Source organism: Nycticebus coucang, chromosome 14 (assembly GCF_027406575.1).
Source record: "Nycticebus coucang isolate mNycCou1 chromosome 14, mNycCou1.pri, whole genome shotgun sequence".
In the NCBI taxonomy this organism is placed as follows: Eukaryota; Metazoa; Chordata; class Mammalia; order Primates; family Lorisidae; genus Nycticebus; species Nycticebus coucang.
This window is the reverse complement of record NC_069793.1, coordinates 26,703,924-26,715,300: the sequence shown is the minus strand read 5'-3', so window position 1 is coordinate 26,715,300 and position 11,377 is coordinate 26,703,924. Positions and strand designations below refer to the sequence as shown.

Genomic DNA, 11,377 nt, shown 5'->3' with positions numbered 1-11,377 from the left:
CCATTTCCTCCAAAGCTTTTTAGTAAAGGTCTAATTTCAGAAGTGAAGAGAAAGCTGTAGACATAGTTGTAAAATCTGAGTCATAGTCACACTTCAATTAAAATCAGAGAACCTAAAAACAACAATTAACCTCTGAGATCATCCGTTCTCACATTGAACACACTGGAGAAAAGGATTTACCAAAGTGGATACAATGCCTGGCTTTGGATGACTATTCAAAAGAGGCATTAGATTTCATGAAATTACATGGAGTTTGGCACAAATTCTTAAATTTTGTGTTCCCAGACTGTGAGAACTGTAGCTACTTTTGGTTAAATTTATGCTATTCTGTTTACCATCTGTTTTGACTTTTACAGTGTGGCATAAGTCATATCCTACTCATATTCATTGCAACCCTGAGAGATTCTCATTGGTTTGCCTTGTAATTCCAAATAAATTTAAAATAAATTAATTCAAAATTCCAAAATACATATTGTGAAATCATACATAGTCAGGTAAGGTCAGGATAACTTTATTTTGAATTCCACCCAGTCAGTGGCATTTTAGATCATACCCCCCAAATACTGGCTGAAATCTTATTTAAATGACTTTAGAAACCCTAAGCTATATTATAACTCCACATCTACTATTGATTGAAAATAAATGTCAAGGTGATAAAAACTAATCAACATTTTTACTTCACCAAAATGTTAAAAATCCCATAAACCTAAAATCCACAAACAATAGTTGTTCTTACTTTAAGGACACCTGATATTGCCATTTTTATGACTCTAACTTACCAGAATAATTTCTAGATTCATATCAGACACCTATAAATATCCCAACTTTATGGCTTAAAAAAGGAAGACTGCCAAAATACTACTAATATTTTGAATAACTTTTCTCTTATAAACTTTGTTTAAAAGTTGAACTTTCCCTGTATGTGGGCAGCCACAATTATTAATCTGAAAGTCACAAGATAATAAGTCAAATGACCAAATACAGTTGATAATTCACAATCACTTTGAAATTACATTCTATACCAATTATTAAATTTTAAATCTTTCATTTATATAAACCAAAGGGCTGTGCAGTGATTAGTCATCTGTGAAGCATTACTGCCTGGAAAGATTTTTATAGAGTTTGAAATTTACAGTAAGTCGACTTTAGTCATCTTTGCATTCTTGTAAAATGAATGGCAATAAATCTCAACGTGTGTGTTCTGCCTCAATGTCACAGTCCATTGTATCAAGGTTGGTATTTGACATTCTCCAAGCTGTTTATTGAAAATGCACCATTCCATTGAGAAGTGGGAACACTTGCTTTCAATTTGACTTAAAGATATTTGCTTTCTTCTTGTATTCTTCTTCTTTCTCTTGGAATATAATCCAAGATATTCAACCATACAGTAAACACCGTGACAGTAATACTGGATAGTAATGACACAATGACAGTGATACTTATTGTCATTGTAGCTGAAAGAGTAATAAGGCAGGGTTCTGAGATGTACTGACCAGAATCCAAAAAAACATATAAATAAAACATAAGTCCTTAGTTAACTTGGAAAGGAAATGGGGACTGAGGTTTAAAAAGTGATAATTGAAAATGCTATACTTGTATTCTCCTTACACGTTTATATTTAAATGAGAAGTCTTAGAATTTTTTTCCTTATAAGCAAATTATCTATCCTATTTCTCAGCATCTTGGGTATCATACTAGTAAAGGGTTCTCATTTTGGTCATTCTCATAATTTATCTGAAATTCAATAGGTAAAAAGAAAGTTTTTTATCTGCTTCTAAAAATACCTCAGATTTATGTTCCTTAAGTATGCTCCTTTAAAATAATCAAGTAGCCTTTCCGGCGTTATCTCAGTTACTGTGCCAAAACATTTACATTCTACATTTACCAAGTTTCGCAAATACCCCTGTAATATGCACCACAGGTGTGATCCCACCGATTCCCCTCCCTCTACCCACCCCCCCCTTTCCCACTTCCCCCTATTGTTAAGTTGTAGCTGGGTTATAGCTTTCATGTGAGAGTCCCAAATTAGTTTCATAGTAGGGCTGTGTACATTGGGTACTTTTTCTTCCATTCTTGAGATACTTTGCTAAGAAGAATATGTTCCAGCTCCATCCATGTAAACATGAAAGAGGTAAAGTCTCCATCTTTCTTTAAGGCTGCATAGTATTCCAAGGCTATGTTAACCACTGTGATAAAAATGTGTCAAATGGTTTATGAAGTGAGTGTATGATGCCCCATAATCATATCATTGTATACAGTTATGATTTAATAAAAAAATTAAAAAAAAATAAAATAAATGATCAAAAAATCAAAAAAAAAATAAATAAAATAATCAAGTAATAAAGGTGGTATAAACCCCCTAAACAAGAAGTAGAATGAAATTGTCACTCAAAAATCAAAAAATAGGTCTGGTGGAAAGACCTCACCGCTGTCTCTCCACCAGACCTATCTTAAAAATAAGATAAAATTGCTAAAATAACCAAAAATATTGTCAAATCATAGGTCTCATACAAATAAATAAAAAGATTCTGATTAAAGTGAACCAGGGAATAAAGCCACATAGCGTAGGATCACATGAATGCATAGGGAAGGGAAGAAAAATCTACATTCAGCACTCTACCATCCTTTTATAGTTGTTGCTGATTTTAAGAATTGTATTTATTCAGATTAAAACTGCAACACTTTCGTTTAATCAAATATTATTTCCATACTCAAAAATCAGCATACAAGGTTTAGTAAATGTGGTAATTTGAATTTTTCAGAAAAAGTCTTCAAAATATGTGTTGTTATAAGTTTCATATATTTCCTTTGCTAGAATTTTTATTTTATAAATTTAGAAATAAAAATTCTGAGCAATACAGTCGTTTTTCTTGCACAGGTAGAAATATTAATTACATATTTCTCTAGTTCAATAGTAACGTCCTACTTAATAAATCACATTTAAAATCCTGAATCAATTGAATCATCAATTAGATGTTCTTTCAGAAGACTTAACAATTATTCAAAATATCCATGGGTCATTCATTTCACCACCCACCACAGCTTTAGTTCAAATTTCTACCCTTTTTTACCATTTCTCTGTTGCTACGCTGGTCATCTGAATAAAAGAAATGCTTCTCAGGTCCTGTTTTATGCCCATCCAAGAAATACACATCCAGAGCTTTCCTTCATCTCCATCAAATGTCCTCCATGCTGACATCTGTAGTTTAATCTGGAAAGCTGCACTTGTGAATGTCTAATACTCAGCACTTAGAAGAGGATCATGAATGCTTTAAGCACATATTTGTTCCTTCATCTGTATTCTTTCTGATATCATTCTATAGGGTAGGAGAAGAAAAAACACTAAACTAGAAACCAAGAGATCTAACCTTTGTCTTAATTCCAACTCTGGTTTAAGCATGACTTTGAGAAAATCACTTGCTATGTCTGGATCACAGTGAACAAGCCTAAATAAACTTAAACCAGTTAAAAAACGTATGTTTCTATGCTTCTCCCAAAGGATCATCTGTTTATCAGAAGTATCCTGTGTGGTAGAAGGGAAACAAAATTACTTAACAACCAATTTATTGGTATTCACCCTCTTTATATTTTAGCTTGTGTTCTTTGGGGTGTGTGTGTGTGTGTGTAAATATACACTAAATACTAAAGTCCTACTTAATAAATCACATTTAAAATCCTGAATATATATATATATATTTAAAATATATATGTATTAAATATACATATATATATATTTTTTGAGACAGAGTCTCACTATATCGCTCTTGGTAGAGTGCCATGGCATCACATCCCACAGTATCCTCAAACTCTTGGGCTCAAGCAATTCTCTTGCCTTTGCCTCCCAAGTAGCTGGGACTACAGGTGCCCACCACAATGTCTGGCTATTTTTAGACACAAGGTCTCTCTCTGCCTGAGGCTGGTCTTAAACCCATGAACTCAGGCAACCACCCACCTCGGGCTCCCAGAGTGCTCCTTGGTATATTATTGAATGTTCCTAGATCTTGGTTCTCATTTGGAAAATGAAAATAGTTGTAAATATCTTGTATGCCTGTTGTGTGTTTTATATGATGAACTATATAGTTCAAGGCTAAATTAATGTTAATTCCCCACCTCTGTTATTATTCAAAGCTCAATTTAAATTTCATGCTCTCTTGAAGCTTTTGATGATATGATTTATATCAAGGCCTACAGTATACTAGGTGCTTACTTTTTTTTTTTTTTTTTGCAGTTTTTGGCCAGGGCTGGGTTTGAACCCACCACCTCTGGCATATGGGGCCGGCGCCCTACTCCTTTGAGCCACAGGCGCCACCAGGTGCTTACTTTTATTAACATGTAAATAGTTTTCTGGCAATAGTATTTTTTAATCCTGAACTTTTAAAAGATGTTTCCCTTGATGTTTCTCATGTTTATTTGCACTTTCTACCGTGTAATACAATATTTAACTAGCAGCATTATTTCCTCTTTCAAAATGTAAACTCCTTAACAGTAGCCACTTCACATGATTTATCTTTTTAAACAAAATGTTTTGAGTTCTTTCTTACATGCACATGATTGAAACTTCATACTAATCAAAAGAATGAACGAATTCGCAGGATGGTAATATCCAGCACCAAGTCCACCATTTTGAGGCATAATTTTCCTTATTACTTTTTATTATCAACCCAAAATAGGAAATTTGTTTCTACAGTATTATACAATGTTATAAATCAATCAAGAAATAATTTTTAAAATCCTAAACTTCATGATTCTATGTTTAGAAATATATTTTCAAAAGCTAGTTTGCACAAATAGTGTTCATGAGCTCAGCATATAGTATAACCTGATATGATTTAAGAAATAAAATGTGTCATTCAAAATGCCTTCTGGTATCTCACGTACTAAAATATCTAGTAAAATAAAATAACAGGAGTTCACCGTGGTAAACTAACATTGCATCATTTAATCTGTGCTTTTTCTAAGAAAAAAAATGCACTGCAAAAATATATTCTTGTGCCATCTTATTAACTTCTCTGACTTCACACATGTAATCTAAGAAAATGACTGTTTTTGTCTTTAGTTTCGCTGTAAGGCTAGAATGAGATATTTTATGAAAAATGGTTGTCACAGAATTTAACACAGAGTAAGAGCACAACAACAGTTAACTATTATTAAAAGGTCAGAAACAAAATGGTTCGTCTTAATCCTTTATCTAGAAGTTAACATTTAATTCTAAAGTTGTTATTTTGTACCTCTTCTGTACCACACTGAAGATACTGAGATTCTTGAAAAAAAGGAAAAAAAGGGAAAACAACACGGGCATTATCCTTTAGAAAGAAATAATGTTAAGACAGACATGCATGAAGTATTGTGGAAATTCATACAAGAAAAGGATAAATTCAATCAAAGATACCGAAAGATGGTTGATATAAAGGTGAGTAGTTACTTGAGTGTAACAGGTGTAACAGGTGAGGTTTAGATCTGCCAGATTGTTTTAAGAAGATGCAACAAAAGATACAAACATGTGACTTGGAAACATATGATATGTTTGAGGCATGGCAAGTATTATAATCCTTGCTATAAAATCAAAATATCTGAAGTAAAAGAAATAATTTTGTGAGGACAACAGACAAAATGAATTGCTCATGAATAATTATAGTATAACAACGATTATGGCATTGAGTTGAGTTGGTTCATAACACAAGAGTACGTATACTGTATTTAAACTAATGGAAAGTGTTCCTGCATAATGAAAACTGGCAGACTGAGTGAAAGCCGTGTTGACTATAAGTCAGTTTCATCATAGCAGAGATTTTAATCACAAAGGAGATTAATAATTAGAAAGAATGCAAGAATGAATGTCTAGGTTCTCACCTAGAGAAGAGTTGTTCAGCTGCAGACGTTAGGAATTTCACACTTGGAAGACACTTGGGTTTCAAGTAAAATACAACCCATGTGTGGGCTGTGTTGTCAATTCATGAACCTTAAACATTAGAATTTAGCGATGGGAATCGGGAATAGGGTTATATTCAAAACCATGCAAGTAATTCCAAAGAATAAGTATTTTAAAAAAACAAGGCACTGAAATAAAGCTACAGGCACATGGAAACCCTTCACTGAACTATTCTTGCTTTTGATCACTCTTAATTTTTTTTTTTTTTGTCACCCTCAGTATAGTGCTGTGACATCACAGCTCACAGCAACCTCAAACTTTTGTGCTTAAGCAATTCTCTTGCCTTAGCTTTCCAAAGAGCTGGGACTATAGGCACCCGCCACAACACCCGGCTATTTCCTTGTTGTAGTTGTCATTGTTGTTTAGCAGGCCCGGCCGTGTTTGAACCTACCAGCCCCGGTGCGGGTGGCCAGCGCCCTAATCCCTGAATTACAGGGGCTGAGCCTTGATCACTCTTAATTTTTATTTATATAACCAAGGGTTAAAAGAATACTGTGAAATTTAGACTGATAGTCCAGAAACAAAGTGGATGGTAGTCAATTGTGCGGTGTCCATTATTTAAGCACTGATTTAAATTTAAAGAATCTTACGCATCTCTGAAGAGACATACTATGTTCTTCTTGTCATGAGTGCTCTTTACTGAGGGCTCATTATTAAAGCTAAACCTCTGCTTTATGCTTTTAACTGTCCTTGACCACAACATTTACCTGTTATCTTTTTCAGTTTGTATTTATTTCTTTTCTTCTTAAAAGAGACAGCCTTTGAAATCTAACTGCAGAAATTGCCAGATTTCTTACAAAGTCTCAGTTCACAGAATCAAAATGCCTTTCAACTTTAACATTTGACGATGCACTATTGTAATAGAATAACATCATTAGCAGACAACCTATAGTCCAGTAAAGTGTGTCAACACTTGACTTGTTTTTAGTGATGGAGAAGAATTGGTGGTTTTAACATTGCAGCTGTTAATCTAATGATATTGAAAACTGTCCTGGTTTGTCCAGTAATGTTCAAATTTTCCAGATATGTGTTAAGTTTTAATCAATAAAGCACAGGAAGATAATCTAGTTATGAATGTAGGTTATTTGAAATTAATCCAATAAGGAAATCTACAGCTGTTCCAAGTATCATCCCTAGAGAAGTTCAAGAGGTTTTTAAAGGAGCCAGCCCGGAAGCCAATCAAAGACACGGATACTGCTTCTGGAAACACATCAGAGAGATCTCCATCTGGGGCCTGGGGTATGCCAAGGTTTTCTCTAAGTGGTCACAGCAGTTAGGTTCTTTGCTCCAGATGAGAGAGAAAGGCACCAAAGGGAACTATTCTCCACCCTGCAATCAACAAGAAAATGCTGTACCAAGTGAAATTGTAATTATGTATACAGTGATGTGTTAATGAGCTTTGAAAATGTCTGGTTGAATAAGAGAAAAGTGTCTGGATCTGACTAAAACAACTTTGCTTGTGAAAATGCAATACACATTATTAAGTACCACTCTGCGTGCCAGAGTGCATTTGCCTGTATGTGCATATTTGGGGTGAAATTTTCTTATTTAGATGTCATTGTGCTTGCACAGACCTTTTATTAAAGTGTCTCCATTTAAATTAAGATACAGCTCCAGAATATTAACATCTTCTTGTAATGATCTAAGGAAAGCAGTTTGACGTTCAGCAATTTTTAGATTACAATATCAAGTACAAGAATAACTATCTCTGAAAAGTAAATTGTCTCGGAAATATTTTCCTTTCAGTATGGATCTAGTTACAAACTCTAATGATAATGACCTCCTGGGCCACCTCCCTGCAGACCATCCAGGCCTCATAGCTAGAGTCACTCAACTTCTTTCTTTAGGTTAGAATGATCCAAGTGTTGGAATTAAAAAACAATCTCTTAAGAAGCACTTAAAAGAAAAATCTGAATTTATTAACAGTATAATTTATATCACTTTGTTAGGAGTAGGTAGGTGTTTCTTCGTCCACTGGTTTCCACTGTCTAGAATGAGTTCTGGCACTGAGTTGAGCCAGTGACAGAGTGATCACAAAAACAAAGTAATCACACACACAACATTTATTGCAAAGCAAATACATCTCAGAAGAAAAGACCATTCTCTGCAAGTGGAGAAATACCCATCAAGTTTGAGCACATACTGTCTTTTATAGGCTCACTAGTTTGTTCCACCTTTTCCCTGGCAGGATTAGTTGCCATTTCCCACTTTTGGGGTGATTGACAGGTTGGAGTTAGATATATAACAGATTACGTAACAGTTTATATAACAGGTTGAGTTATAAATAGTTTTATTATCAGGCATACATTCTCCTAGAACCCTTCATGAAACTCTGCTGATGCTATTTTTTTCTGCTCCAAATGCCCTTCCTTCCTTCCTTCCTTCCTTCCTTCCTTCCTTCCTTCCTTCCTTCCTTCCTTCCTTCCTTCCTTCCTTCCTTCCTTCCTTCTTTCCTTCCTTCCTTCTTTCCTTCTTTCTTTCTTCCTTCTCTCTCTGTTTCTTTCTTTAAAAAGTAAATTTATTTCAGGATAATGTGAGGGTACAACCAGGAAAAAATATTCAATTTTATTAGGTAGAGTCCCTCTTGTGGTTAAGTCCCACACACAAAACGTGTGCCAAACCCCCAACCCTGTTCCCACTCAGTGAGAGCAACCCAACTTCCTCCTCTTCCCCTCACTCATTACCTTTTCCCCCATCTTGAATTGAAACGAGTTTTTCTTCTATTTGGTCATGCATTACATAATCTATTGACTTCATATTAGTATTGAGTACATTGGATAATTGAATAAAATCTGTAATAACCTCAATCAGAAATGATAAAGGAGAAATAACACATGTCACAGAGGTACAGAGATTATCTCTGAATACTACAAGAAACTCTATGCTCAGAAATTTGACTATGTGGAGGAAATGGATCAATACCTGGAATCACACCCTCTCCATAGACTTAAGAAATAGATCTCTTGAACAGACAAATTTCAAGCACTGAGATCAAAGAAATAATAAAAAATATCCCAACAAAAAAGTCCTGGTCCACTTGTTATTCCAATGAGATGTAAATGAGGCCCAGATTAGCCAGAAGTCACTAGGAGCTCCTGGGTATGTTACTTATTACCTTGCCACAATTTAGTTTCTAGCTATAGTGAGTCCTGCTATCTACCATTAGCCACTCACTTGCCATTTGTTTTACCCTCCTTCAAACATAACAAAATAAGATTCTCAGTTTTTCTATGTTCCTAGATATTTAACTGAGAAACTAGATCTATTTTTATTTTTATCAGTTTCTTGCAACATTAAATCCATAACCCCTACACTATCATGTTTCTTTTTCTAGTATTCAAGTTGTTCCAAAAATATATTACTGACAAGATAAATTCTGAATTGCAATGATCCAGAATGAGTGTTTCTTAATGCATGGCCCATGGTCAAAGTTACAGATGCATCAGAATGATTTTATGTGTTGGTTAATAAGGAACACACTCCATTAATTAAATTATTAAATGGAAAAATGTGAAAGTGACTTAATTTATTTTATTTATTTAATTTCAATAGATTTAGGGAGTAGGAATGTTTTTTTATTACAAGAATAAATTGTATAGTGATAAAGTCAGGGCTTTTAATGTACTTGTCACCTGAATAACATACACTATAGCAAGTAGGTAACTTTTTCTCTTTCACTCTCCTCCCACCTTCTCCTTTGAGGAGTATCCATTGTCCATAACACCACTCTGTATGAGCATGCATGGCCATTGCTTAGCTCCCACTAACATGTGAATACATGCAACATTTGTTTTTTATTCTTGAGATACTATACATAGGAAAATTTCCTCTACTTCCATCCAAAAGACTGTTATTTCATTTTTTGCAAAAGACTGTTATTTCATTTTTTGATAACTGAGGAGTAGACCATAGACTTTTTCCTTATCCACTTCTCAGTTGATGGGAACATAGGGTGACTCCATAGGTTTTTTATTTTATTTATTTTTTTTGGCATTTCACCCTTTCACCCTTTATTCGTAGTCCCTGGGTCACTTGGAGCTGGTGTACTTAGTGACAGCCTTGGTGCCCTCAGACTTGGCATGTTTGGCCAGCTTCCCAGGAAGCAGAAGCTACACAGCTGTCTGGACTTCCTGGGAAGTCCGAGTGGTCTGGCTTGAGTACCGTGCCAGCTGGGTGGCCTCACCAGCAAGCCGCTCAAACACGTCATTCACGAATGAGTTCATGATGATCATGACCTTGGTAAAGATGCCAGTGTCAGGGTGCACCTGCTTCAACACCTTGTACATGTACATAGAGTAGGTTTCTTTATGCTGGCAACACTTTCTGGACTTCTTGTTCCCGGAACTGCGGCCCCCATGGCCCCCAGTCTGCTGCCGTTGCCCATGCTCTATACTCATCTTCCAGTTCCTCAGACAGCTGACTCCATAGGTTTGTAATTGAAAATTGTGTTGCAATAAGCACATATATATAATAACATCTTTCCCTTTGAGTAGTTACCTAGTAGTGGGATTGCTGGATCAAATGTTAGGTCTACCTTTTGTTCTTTGAGGAATCTTTCATTCTGTTTTCCATGCAGGGTTTTCTAATTTGCATTTCTATTAACAGTGCAGAAGTTCCATTTGTACTGTACCCATGCCTAAAAGACCTGATACTATAAAAATTCCAGAAGAAAACCTATGAAAAACTTTGGAAATTGACCTAGGCAATGAATTTTTGATTAAAACCACAAAGCAAATATAACAAAAACATAAATAAATAAATGAAACTTAAATAAACCAAAAAGTTTCTGCACAGTGAAAGAAATAATAAACAGAGTCAATTGACAACCTACAGAAGGGGAAAAAATATGTGTATTTGAAAACTATGTATCTGACAAAAAGCCAATATCCAAAATCTACAAGGAACTAAAATAAATCAGCAAGAAAAAAAAGCCCATTAAAAAGTGATCAACATGAAAATTTTATAAAATAAAATGTACAGATGGCCAAGAAACATATGAAAACATATTGAATATCATTAATCATTAGGGGAACGAAAATTTATATAGCAAAGAGATACCACCTTCCCTCTGGAAGAATGACCATTATTAAAAAGGCAAAAGTGACATAAGTTTTAATAATTAGAATAAATTAAGTTTACCTCAATTTCTTCTCATATGTCATAATATACTTTTATGAGCAAGAAAAACACAGTAAAATTGGTATGTGCTATGATCTTTAATTATAGAATGATTAGAACATGTCTATGATCCTATTTTGTCTTGAGCAGATACTGCAAAACAGTATCAGATAGATAGAAGATACTGCAGTATCTGATACTGCCTTGTAAGTTACTGCAAATAAACACCGAAATTCTGTACTTGAAGGTGGGGTTTCCTGTGTTGCTATTTAAATACACAAACTGGTAGGATCAGAATTAGCATTACATTAAAAACTTGTAACATTTTAA

At 34.6% G+C, this 11,377-nt stretch overlaps 1 pseudogene; it reads right to left on the bottom strand.

The window, feature by feature from the left end:
* Positions 1-9,957: 9,957 nt before the first annotated feature.
* LOC128565044 (histone H2B type 2-K1-like) lies at positions 9,958-10,326 on the bottom strand (annotated as a pseudogene).
* Between the last annotated feature and the right edge of the window lie 1,051 nt (positions 10,327-11,377).